The sequence below is a fragment of the Sceloporus undulatus genome, chromosome 4, assembly GCF_019175285.1.
Source record: "Sceloporus undulatus isolate JIND9_A2432 ecotype Alabama chromosome 4, SceUnd_v1.1, whole genome shotgun sequence".
In the NCBI taxonomy this organism is placed as follows: Eukaryota; Metazoa; Chordata; class Lepidosauria; order Squamata; family Phrynosomatidae; genus Sceloporus; species Sceloporus undulatus.
The window spans coordinates 147,894,729-147,907,462 of record NC_056525.1 but is presented as its reverse complement, the minus strand read 5'-3'; the positions used below and the strand labels follow the sequence as shown (position 1 = coordinate 147,907,462).

At 40.4% G+C, this 12,734-nt stretch overlaps 2 protein-coding genes across 3 annotated transcripts in view; both read right to left on the bottom strand.

Moving 5' to 3' along the window:
• The window catches only part of FBXL7 (F-box and leucine rich repeat protein 7), a 230,700-nt gene that overhangs the window by 12,759 nt on the left and 205,207 nt on the right, over positions 1–12,734 (bottom strand). The window lies entirely within an intron of this gene.
• LOC121929079 (zinc finger protein 239-like) overlaps positions 1–12,734 on the bottom strand; it is a gene marked incomplete at its 3' end in the record, with an annotated part of 257,852 nt that overhangs the window by 88,679 nt on the left and 156,439 nt on the right. The gene's annotated exons all lie outside the window — the stretch shown is intronic.

Here is a 12,734-nt window from a genome sequence, read left to right as displayed (position 1 = left end):
TACTGCAACAGACATCCTTAAAGACTTCCTGCAGGTTATATCCTCAGTCACAGTGTGTCAAACTACATGAAAATAGCTGGATACATCCCTGCTCATCCTCCTTTGGCTTTGTGTGTGTAGATGGGGATGAGCTGCTGTACAGTGTAGCCTCTGAAGAGGATTTTGGTTCTTGCATGGTGGGCATAGAATTCCATCCGCCCTAACAACCAAAAAGTGACTTGCAATGGCGTTAAGTCTGACTTATGCTATTGTAATTCATGAATAGGAAGCCAGCCAGGATTTTTGAAAAATAGATGTGATTTGTTTGAGGTTTTCAAAAAAACCTGATGTGACCTTCCCAAATCTGAGTCTAACAGTATGTGAAAATAGTGTTTGAAGCTGCCTTGTTTTAAGGCAGATTACTGGTCTGTCTAGCCCAGCCTTGAGGGGTCTGGCAGTGGCTGTCTAGGATGTACAGACCATTTAACTGGTGATTGAACTCAGGACCTTTTACATATGTGAAACCTGCACTCTACCACTGAGCTAAGGTCTTTACATCAAAAAGTCAAGTGCAATGGCAGGGTAATTTTTCTAGGGTCACGCAAGACTGGGGGGGGGGGGCAGAGAAGCCTGCCAGCTCTTGGGAGCTTATTTCTCCAAACCCTCATTTCTTTCACAGCTGCTGCACCTGTCACCCGTTCCCTCCTGCTACCACTGCCTATGTTGGCACTATTCATGTTCCAACCGCCAAAGCCTGAAACAGAGACAGAATCAGAAATGTTTACCTATAGACCCAGGGAGAATAAAATTTATTTATTTATTTACATTTACAAACTGAAAATTTAAATCCTCTTTTTTTTAAAAAAAAATCCATAAATAATAAATTCATTCTCTCTCTTGACCACACTTTAAAAATAAATCTTAAAAATGAATTGCATAACAAACATGTTGGCTAAACCTGCACTTTGTCGCTGTTGTATGCCGTCAAGCTTTTTCTGATGTATGGCAACACACGAACAGTAATAGTACTTGACAAGAACGATGATGATGATGATTTCAGTGTTGCTGACATGGTGCCTTGCCTGTACCACCTTTCCCTGCAAAACAACCTCCCAGGTACGTCTGGGGCTTGATATTTATAATCCAAGTCTTTTCTTTTACATTTTTTTTGAAAAGCAACCAGCACAGCTTAGTGTCACAGTGGACTAATACATTTCAGTGCCCAGTTCTAGACCCACCACTGTCTGCATCTATATGGAACCTCTAAAGTGCCTTCTATGTCTGCTGTTCCTTCTATTGCTCTATAGTGATAGCATTCAAAGATATAGCCATGTTAATCTGTGGAATCAGTAGTCTACCTACTATTCCTCTATAGAAAAATATCTAAATTTCCACAAGTAAGTGGGTGCTATATGTGTTTTAAAGGCAGCTGGCAGCTAATAATGCTGCATTGCAAATGTATGACTGTCGCCCTGCATTATTGTTGTATTATTTTAGGATGAAGAAGTTATGACTGACTTCTGAAGTAAATGCAGAAAGCATCAGAGTTTCATTTACATTCGTTACAGATTTACGTAACATATTTTTGTCATCATAGCTATTAAGATCTAACTGCTTGTTTAGTTTTAAAAAGAAGAGAGAGAGAAAAAGAGAGTGAGCAAAAGCATGTGAGACCTTTAATGGCAGTGTGGTACCATTAAAGTGAAGCCGTTTTAAGATTGCCATAAGTACCTCAAACTTTTTTTTAAAATCACAACACTTGTTTAAAATCCTGGATTGTATGTTCACATGATGATGACCTGGGAAAATATACACTGAGAAAGCAAGGACACCACTATTCCCTCTGTGATTATCAATCCTTTTGTGTATGATGATGATTATAATAGTAGGTTTCTTCCCAGTTCTCAGGATTGCTTGTTGACACTGAAACAAGACTTAAGAGAATGTGGTTCCTTGCTGAAAAATGTATGACTAGTCACTGTCTAGTCACTACCAAATGGGAAAAGTTTAAATGCCAAAAAAGAGAAAAAGCTTGATCCATATACAGTGACTGGGGTGGGTGGATTATTCAGATGCTGAAAATAATCCCAGTAGAACCTGGGTTGAATCTTTGTTGTTCACATGCATTTTGAATGCATCTGATTAGGTTTGGGAAGGGGTGCCAAAAACCCCCCACTTAACCCAGGAGAAGATCTGCATTGTCAGCTGTGTGAACAACCAATGTGAATAGACCCAGGATAAACCGAGATAAAAAAAATCTGCATGACTTGAACAAGCTTTGAATACATTCACATCATCGACTCCATCTTTATTTAAATGCTGACACGTGCGAGCAACATAACTTGCATAGTTCCACATTGCATAGATCCAGATACAATTTCAATAAAAAATAATGGTGTGAACAATAAAACCAGAATGCATTTTGCTAGAGGATTTTTGGCTTTGTTGTTCACACCATTATTTTTTGCGCTAAAAAACAACAATGTCTGAATAGGGCCATACTGCTCTTATTGCTGTTGTTTGCCTTCAAGTCATTGCTAACTCATGGCAACCCTAAGGCAAACCTATTGTGGGGTTTTCTTGGTAAGATTTGTTCAATGAGTTTGCCATTACCCTCCTCTGAGGCTGAGAGAGTGTGACATGGCCAGGGTCAGTGAGTTTCCATGGATGAGAAGTGATTCCAACCTTATGTTCCCAGTGTCCTAGTCCAACATTCAAACCACAACATCATGCAGGCTCTTTGATACACTGTAAATTCATACATTAAGATCAGAAGAGCAGCATGTATTCACACTACCGGTATATATTTATTGTTTAAAGTAACAGCTCACCTTTCCAAAATTTTATGCAATGATAATATGATGATTTTTAAACTATGTTTTAAAAGTTCTCGTTAGGCTTTTAGCTGATTCCTTTTGTGAACCACCTTGGGTCCCACTCTGGGAGAATGGGGGCATCATATAAATGAAACAAACAAATGCTTCTGACAGCCTACCACCATAAAAATTAGAATTACAAATGATAACATGAATTACAATTTAAAAAACTATAATAAACAAGTAGCCAAAAGACAGGAGTACTCTCTGGACTACAGCTCCTAGAATCCTCTAGGCAGCTACAAGAACTATCAAGCTAAGAGTTAGAAGCTATAGTAAAAAAAATATAACCTCCCCCCAAAATCAAAAAATGAAAACTTTTCCAAGCTCTGGCAGGAGCAGAACTTAAATCCCTTCTCTATTCATCCTTTTCTTCCTCTAATGCCTCAGAAAGATGAGTAATTGTGATGCAGTGTCAACATTGTCCTATTTTTTTTTTTTTCACTGAGGGAAGATGGGACTGCCTTCTAAATATTTTTTGGGATGTGAAATAATTCCCCATAAACAGAAAGGCTTTTAATTACCCAATGGGAAAGATTTATTCCCTGGAAATTCCCCACAATTTTTTTATACCCGAAATTGCCTGGAAAGGCCTTTTATTACCCAGAAACCGAGGAATTCCCCAGAAATTGGCAACACTGCTAAATAAGCAAGAAAGCCTATAGAAAAAAAACAGTCAGCTGGCATGAGATTTTTCCTCTTTCCACCAGAAAGACCAGATATTTTTTTAATCACCAAAAACAATACCACAAAGCATACCCCCCATGGAAAATATATCCGCTGCTAGCTGTGTTGGCCATATTTCAAAGGACAATAACATCTCAAATCCACAAAACAATACCTTTATTAGACCAACCAAATTGTACAATATATATATTGTCAGCTTTTGAAGCGCTGTGCAAAATTTTTTAGGAGATTAGCGCACTGGCTTTAAAGCAACTTATTCCAGACAGGACAAAGGAGCATTTAATCTTAAAAATGGGTGTTATCGCATTCATTTGTGGCTGAGCTAATGCAATCTGTAAACCACCCAGATGCCAGCCAGGTTTATCCTGGGGTTTTCAAAAACAGTATTTTCCCATTTTTTAAAAGTGACAGGATAAGCCCGGCTGGCATCTGGGCTGTATACAGGGTGCATCCACCCAGCCATGGGTGACTGCGATAACACCCATTTTGAAAATTAAATGCACCTTTATCCCATCAGGGATAAGGCGCTTTAAAGACAATGCACTAATATCCTTAGTCTAATGTCCAAACACTGAATTTTGTCTAAAAAATATACTTTTTGTTTTGCATGTGGGGACAAAACAAAAACCTTTACAAACTTTTTTGAGAAAAAACTCTCCTAATAATCCTCAGGATGTGCAAAAACTATGATCAGCAGGGAGAAAACTCTTGAAACGTTTCATTATCACATGTGGGAATGAAATAAGCAAAGCCTGACATCTCTAGTCTTCTACCACACCCATGTGTCCCAACCCTTCAGCTCAGTCATTTGCTGGCACTAGCCCTCATTTGTATTGCTGCAGCAACCAAGCAGATGGGGTGACTGTTCAGCAAGTAGCCATGGTGGCAGTGACAGTGGATGAATTCCTGACTCATCTCTTTTCTCAAGAAGGCCTCTGCTAGGTCAGACCAAATGCATCTCTAGTCCAACATCCAGTTCCTAACTAGTGCCCATAGGAAGCCGACAAGAACATAAGGCCATAGTCATTCTCCTGCTCATATTTCCCAGCAACTGCTATGCAGAGGTATATGGTCACTGATACTGAAGGCTTTATATGTATGTCTTGTAAACAGCAGCAACCAGAAAGAAGAAACCCTTAAAGAGAACAAAATTTGGCTACCAGTCCTGAGGAATAGCAAAATAAGGACTCAGCAAATGCAAATGGGAAACCACTCAGAGTCAGGGGCTTTCCCAACAGATAATGATCACCAATTAGCAGACATTAATCCTCTTTTGCATTAGCCTCCCAGCCTGAGGCCTGCCATCAACACAGAACAATACACATGCAAATCACTCCTGCATTCCCAGGCTCACACAGTATATATACACCCAACTTTTTCCAGGCAAGCATTCTCTGAAGATGCCAGCCACAGATGTTGGCGAAATGTTAGGAAGAAAATCTTCTAGAACATGGCCATATAACCCGAAAAACCCACAAAAAACCAGCAGCAAGATGCTTCTTCCCTCTGACCATGTTGAACATTCACACACCGGGGGACATGAACTCAGAACGTTCCATGTGGCCATGGCACAGGAGAATGAAGCTGCTTTTAATATACTTGATGGAGTGACAAATCAGACTGGAATAGAACATGTGAAACTAAGCCTTCAAATTCTTTTGTGGAAATCTGGAAATAATTTTTCCTTTGGCCAGTTTTGTCCCTTGCCACTTGGCAAGAATGATTTTTTGCTTCCCGTATTTTCAATAGAACTAAAAATACCACAGTTGCCTTTGTTTAACAAACAAAAAGCAGCAATCGGCATATGTTCAGTCTGCCAAGACATTTTTGGTTTTGCATCAGCATCTTCACTGCTGCCAGCATAGCAACTCTGTGAAAAGTCTGTCATTGCCACAAAGTCCAGTGGAAAGGGTGGCGGGTGGGGGTGGGATGGGGAATGACATTCGTTCACCACACAAATACCAAGAACAATGTGTTTACACATTCTTTATGTTTTACTTGAAATAAATACCTGGGGGGGGGGGAGTTTGCATTAAAAAAGAAGAAGAATAGACTGGAATTTTTTTATGACTGTAATTTTTCAGGAATGACATATGAAAAAGAAAACTCCAATTACATAGAAGTACAGTAAGATTATTTTTTTTAACCCAACAGCAGAACACAGTCTAGTTAAGTGCCTGAGAAGAAACACAGAACTGGGACTTGCACAAACATAATGGAGATAATAAGCTAGTAAAATATGGGTTAGACAATGCTACTGTTTAGATGGATTTGTAGCTAACTCACTGATCAAGTTCAATGAGCATTCACTAATAGTTTGTCATCATCCTGGAGAGAGGTGATATGTGGGTACCATGGAGCTGTGTCCTGGTCCTAGTTTTGTTTCCTAACTTCATAAACGATTGAATGGAAAGCATCCTTCTCAAATATGCTGATGACACCAAACTAAGCGGGTTAGTAAATACCTAGACTGGAAACCTGTTGGGGAGTTATGCAAGAATAATGTAGTGATTTCTATCCTAATCCCCCAATCTCTTTTTATTGGAGAGCAGCCCCTGCAATTGATAGAATTCCGTTCCCCTGTCAATTGGAGAGCCACGAAATAATGTTGCCATCCCTCCCATAAATGATATCTGGTCCAAAAGGCAAAAGAGTCCCTATTGTTGAAAATAGTTTATATGAGGGATGTATAGACCATCAGCCAGCTGCTTCCAAACTGTGAGAGGAACAGACCTCTGTCATTTGCAGGAAGTGTTGGCCACTAAGTGGGGACTGGCAGACTTTCAAAGTCGTAATGTATCCAATGAACTAGGAGCTATGTAAAAACCCTGAATATGAAACAGTCACAAGTGTTACACATTTGTAACTGTCCAACAGGATTCCAGCCAGAATCAGGATTCAAGAAGACTATAACAGATTGGAGATCTAGGCCAAAATGAATAAAATTAATTTCTTTCAGAAAACAGTAAACATAAAAAGAATCTAAGCATCTTGAAAGTCACCAAGCCTTATATAGGTCAATAGCCCAAATGGAAAAAAAAAGCACCAATCCAGTTCTAGGCTGGACCAACAGAACTATAGTGTCCAGATCAAGGGAAGGAATAGAATGAGTCTCTTCTCTTAGATTAGAACTCAACTGAAAAAATGTGTCCATTTTCTGAAGGTGTCTAGAGGAGGGCAATGAAGATGGTGAGAGGTCTGGAAACCAAGCTCTGCGTTAATTGCTTGAGGGAACTGGCATGTTTAACCTGGAGAACAGACGACTGAGAGGTTATATATATTTGTCATTAAATATCTTAAGGGTTGTCATATACAAGAGGAAAGGACCCAATCTAATGTATTCACATTACAAGAAAGGAGATTCTGACTAAATGTTAGAAGTATGTAAAGATGGTGAGAGGTATTTAATAATGGAATAGTCTAGCTCAGGAAGTGGTGGTGGATTCTCTTTCATTTGAGATTTTTAAACAGAGATCAGGCACCCACCTTTCACAGGTGCTTTAGTTGTGGATTTCTGCACTGACAGAGGCGCGGACTAGAACAACTGTAGGGTATGTTCCAACTCTACGATTCTATGTTTCAGTGACATGATTCTGTCCAGGGTTCAGCCATGTCTTCTATCAAGATATGCCATTCCTCTCACACCAGTCAGCATGCTGTGACCACTGAGCATGCCCGGTCCTTACTAGGCTATGCTTTTTGTTCCTTTATGTTTTTTTCCTTCCAGATTTCCCCTCTTCTCTTGCAAATCTTGGAGCTCTCTCCAAGTGTTCTGATACTTCCCTCTTGTTTTCAGTAGCCCTATTTTGTCATAACTTAGCACCCAAGTTCACTGTATGGTAACAAAATCATTAGGCCCGCAGCTGAATTAAAAATTAAGGTAAGCAGATGTTGCCTCTCAAAATGCTGTGGAAGACAGTGCTGGGCAGGTTCTGGTTCCCAAGTGATTCCTGTGTAACATTCCCCTCAAATGTCCTCTGACCATGTGGGGCCTCTCTCTTGGGAGTTTCCTTCTGAACCATACAGAAACACTGCTAGACCCCTACCTCCACTGTAAACACCAGAGGACTTTATTTCTGTATAGATGAGCCTGCAAACAGGAACAGGCAGGGCTTTAGGCTACTGATGGTTTTAGTTTGCTCCCTCAGCTCCATCCTGAAAATAAGTCACTCACCAAATTTCCAAATCTAATTTCTTCCTCCTTCCTCATGCTTTGCAGGCAGGCAGTCTGTCTCCCCCATACCCTCTTTGACTGCCTTACACATTTGTCTTTCGTTTATCTGCTTCCAGTGTCTTGTACATTTATCTTTGGGTGCTGTATTATCTTCTAAACATGCTCTTACAAGCTTTAGTTGCTCTTGAAAAATTGCTCCAGGAGAGAGGGAGGTGACTGACACAAAGACCAAACTGCCATTTACCACCACAGAGATGATGTGATGTCCTCCAATTTGGGCGGTTTTAAAAGATTAGATAAATTCATGAAGGATAGGCAGGGTTATCAGCACTGTTAATCATATTACTATATGTTGTCTCTAGTATCAGAGAGTAGTGTCAGTATGAGTTACTGGGAAATGTGAGTGGGGGGAGACTCTGTTGTATTCAGTTCCTGCTTGTGGGTTTTTTACCGGCATGTGGCTGGACACTAAGGAAATAGGATACTTACTGGACTAGGCAGATCTTTGACCTAATCTAGCAAGACTCTTATGTTCTCGGTGCTTCTATACACTAACATAAGGCAATGATTTTTAACTTTTTGTGGGTCATAGACTGACATTCTGTTGGTTAGTTTCAACTGCAGTAGACACATTCAATCAATTGTTGAATGGCAAGTTGGCACATAGATAAATATAATGGATTCTACAGGTCTACTCCAAGTCATGACTAAAATAAGATGTGAGCCATATCCTCTGTAGACTATGATGAAAGACATGACTCCCCTCCCCAGAAAAATACACTGTAACCAAACCCATCCATAGACCCCCCCCTCTACATACACACAAAGGTCCATAGCCACAGGTTAAGAACTCTTCTTATCAAATACATGGATGCCTAAATTTCAGTCAATATTGCCAGATTTTCCATTCATATCTACTTTATTTTACTCTTTTAACTGTCATGCAACTTGGGGATCTCTAGTGAAAGTTAGTATAGAAATATTTCAATAAGAAAATAAAACGCCTTTTGGGTTCTGCCTTTAGAAGTTAAAGGAAGGATTGGGTGGGTGGGAGACTGTAGCTCCTGTTGCTAACATCCATATTAAATATAACATTTAAAGGTATAAATCATTTGTTTTGGGCTGGGTCCCCCATGGGACAGAATACTCTGGAAGCAGCCCAGAATATTCTGGCCTCAATGTTTCCCCATTACTTGGGGAACCCCATTGTGATGACAGGCAGCTGTCCACATAGGCATCCAGTTGTGCTGCCTAGCAAGGCCACCATAGATGCAAGTCACTCACTGTGAGGTCAGAATGCTGAACCCAGGATTGATCACAAGGCTGGTGCCTCATTCTGACCTCAGAGCGAGTGACAGTAGTGTCAGGCAGTAAAGCGGGATGAATTGTAAACAGACACTTGGCATTGCAATGGAGGGATCTGAACAAAGATAACTTTAAAAAAACCCAGTTTAAGAGGAGTTCAGCAAGTCCAGCGCTGAACTGACTGAACATCATCTGGGCTGTTCACACCAAAACCAGGGATTGGGCCCTGCATGATCCAGACTCCTTGTCAAGACGATGGGGGTGGGGGCATTTTATGTGGCCCATGCAGACAACCCTTAGGTCACAACACACCTCCTGCTGTTGGTTCTTTCTGTTCTGTAGTCTGGACATACTGAGAAAATCAAAGCTCAGAAAAGGTGTTTGTTTTCCCCCCATGAAACTTCCTAGAATTTCTGGACACTGATATTCTGGTGGATGTAGTCACCTCAAAGGTTACTTTTTAAAGCTCCAAAGAAATCTTTTAAAAAATCCTTTCAAATACAATTATTGTTTGTACAGTCACTATGTGGCTATCTAATTCTCCTTGAATTTCTGGAGTTGTTTCTTGTGTGCTATTATAAATACATAAGAGTGAAATCACAGAGAATGTAAACTTGGCGTGGCATCCAAAATGTACAACAAAACAAACGAGAGACTCGTGGAGTCAGGCTCTTTTATAGGATACAACTCCATCCCTCACTAGCCCACCCTTTTCTCATAAGTGTATGTAAACTCTTGCTCTTAAATAACAAGGGCCCTGCATTTATGAGAGCAATTAGTCTTTGTTTAGAAAGGGTTATTTGTCTGTCTCCTATATTTTTAGTGTTTCCCACCACCCCCTTTCTTTGCCTAAAGCAAACAATTCACTGTTTGGACTTTTAATTGAGAGCTGGCCACAACCAATGTTTGCTTCATGTACAGAAATCTCTTTAACCTCCAAAATGATTTGGAGATATTGAATTTTCATGAGACTTGGTATGCCAACTTTATGAGGAGAGACTATAAGTGAACATATGTTTCTGACACAGGAACATGCAAAGGTTTCCTTTGTAGCTTCAGTGGAGGAAGGATGTTACACAACAAGGGTAGAGAACCTTTGGCCTTCCACCCCCAGAAACTCCAGCCAGTCTGGCCAATGGTAAGACATTATGAAAGCCGTAGTCAAAAATATTTGGAGGACCACACACTCCCTGTTGTTGAGTGAGGAATTCCCTCAAAGATAAGAATCTATATGGACTCTGATACACAAATGCGTAGTCAGAACCAGGCCTCCATCAATGTTATACATTCATCCCTCCACAGGACCCTTGTGAATGTGGAAAAACCACAAAAAACAAAAACACAATGTTTTTACCCAAGAGAAACCCTCTCCAGCAGGGGTAGGCAACCTTTTTGAGCCGGGGGCCGGGTTGCTGTCCCTCAGACAACTGGGGGGCCGAAGCCAAAAAATAAATAATTAAATATTTTTTTTAAAAAAATTAAATATATAAATAAACTAGGACAAATGTAGGACAAAATTTTCAAATGGAAGACACTTTTTTAAAAAATGGAGGACACGTGAAAAAATTTGCTGATTTAAAAAAAAAGTTAGTATAAATGCATGTTTCTGAGGCTTCTATAGACAATTGCCCCACCAAAGGCCCCGGCGGCAATCGGCGGCAGGACTGGGCTGGGGCCGGTCCCAAGGCCTTGCCGGGCCGCATCCAGCCCGCGGGCCGCAGGTTGCCTACCCCTGCTCTCCAGGAATCTCTAGGATGGTTCTTCAGTGCAACTCTGTGGTCAACATCTGCTAGACACTGACCATAGAAATGCAGTGGAGGAGCTACAAATGCCTAGCTGAGTGTTCTCTCTAGGAATCTCTAGGTCCTTCTGTGCGACTTTTGGCTAAGGTTGACCATAGAGTTGTGCTGGAGGACCTAGATATTCCTAGAGAGAACATATTAATAAAATCCATGAATAATCAAATCTGCAAACGTCAAAGCTACAAATGTGGAGGGATGAGTGTAGTTTTAATTTTCATGCTGAATCTTTCATGTTCTATAAGAGTATGTTCTGAAACATTTGGTTCTTGTCCAAATCCTGGACACTACACAAGAAACTGTGGGAAAGCCTCCCAAAACTAGCATTTCATGCTTCAGAGAGTGGTGCTGATGCTGAGCTGATGTAAAAGAAGATGGCAGCACAGGGGCAAAGCTAAGGGAAGCTCTTGAATTCTGAAACAAAAGAGCCACATCGTTCCTGATTTAATCCACAAGGATATTTGGGGAAGCACCACAATTTGACTAAGCCAAAGCTTGTGTGTGTGTGTGTGTGTGTGTGTGTGTGTGTAAGAATATGTTAGTTTGAGTTTTGCCTTAGCCTGGTACTCAGACTCCCTGTGAACCCCACACCTTTGAGTCATAATAGTTAAAATAGATTGTTCATGTTTTCCTCATGGCCTCACACATGGCTCAGTTTTGTGCTTGTGTAAACATAAGGACACAATAATGACCCCGTTAGATCACAGTGTTGACACGGTCCAGCCAAATGCCTCAGGAATCCTATAAATATGGCAGTAAGGTATAACTATGGCCTTACCCTAGCACCTGTTATTTAGAGGGATCTTATTCCTGTATGCAGACGCTGATGGCTGTGCTATTTTGAATACAGCTATCAAGCTAACAGCAGCAATTTTCTTATTAATATGACAGTTCCTTTGGCTTACTACCTTATCTTCACACAGTTTAATTACTGGAAAATTAATAGTCAGTGTCTGTGCCAATGCTGCAAACTATGAAGTAGACAATTCACTGGATTGTTCATGTTGACCTCCCACATTGACCTTATTTTATCAGTACAGAAAGGTCAAGCCAGCTCCTGACATCAAGACTTTAACAGTAATGCTGAGGAAAGCAACTGACAAAACATCAGCACTGTTTGGAAGTCTTTCCCACATGGCTAATTTAAAAGGGGGAGAAAAAGACACAGAACTGATTCTGGGGATTTTATAAAGAAGTGTTTTGAATTTAGTGGTACACTGTTGAAAGTTTGTTGAAATGTGCATTTTATTTCATTTTAATGCTGGTATCCTTTCAAGCTAGAGGAATCTGCTTATCATTTAGGAAAAATGAGGAGCGGCCGCCCACATCAAGCCACAAGATTGCAATCTAGTGGGTATCTGTGCATGTACAACCTCTACTAAATAGTTTACTATTTAGTAAAGCACCCTAGTAAACACCACATACAGAACAATTATAGAGGACCAACTATAATATAATTTCAAAAATTTGGTATTAGTACTTGGCACCATCCAATTTAGAGAAGGGCATCCATGATAGAGCAATGGTACACAGGTAGTCAAAATGTGGATGGGAACTTGGAAGATGCCACACACATCACTGGTGTGTGCCAGTTGATGCCACACACATCACTGCACATTATGAGCTGGGTTACCTTTGTGGAAAATGTCCCAGGTTTGAAAGTAAGGATTCAGTTTGGGGATGCAACAAAAATGAAGGTGATAAATTGGTCATTTGTGAGGTTAGCTTTCAGCCACATCTTCTTTTTCACCATATGCACACTGAACTTCAAACTGTTAAGTCAAAATCAATGGAATGTGAGACTTAAATCAGAGTGATTTCCATGAGACACCTTGATCATATCCAGATTTATTCAGAAGGAAGGCCCTGTAATTCCAATGGGATTTTCTCTGAAGTAAGGTGAAATACCAACGG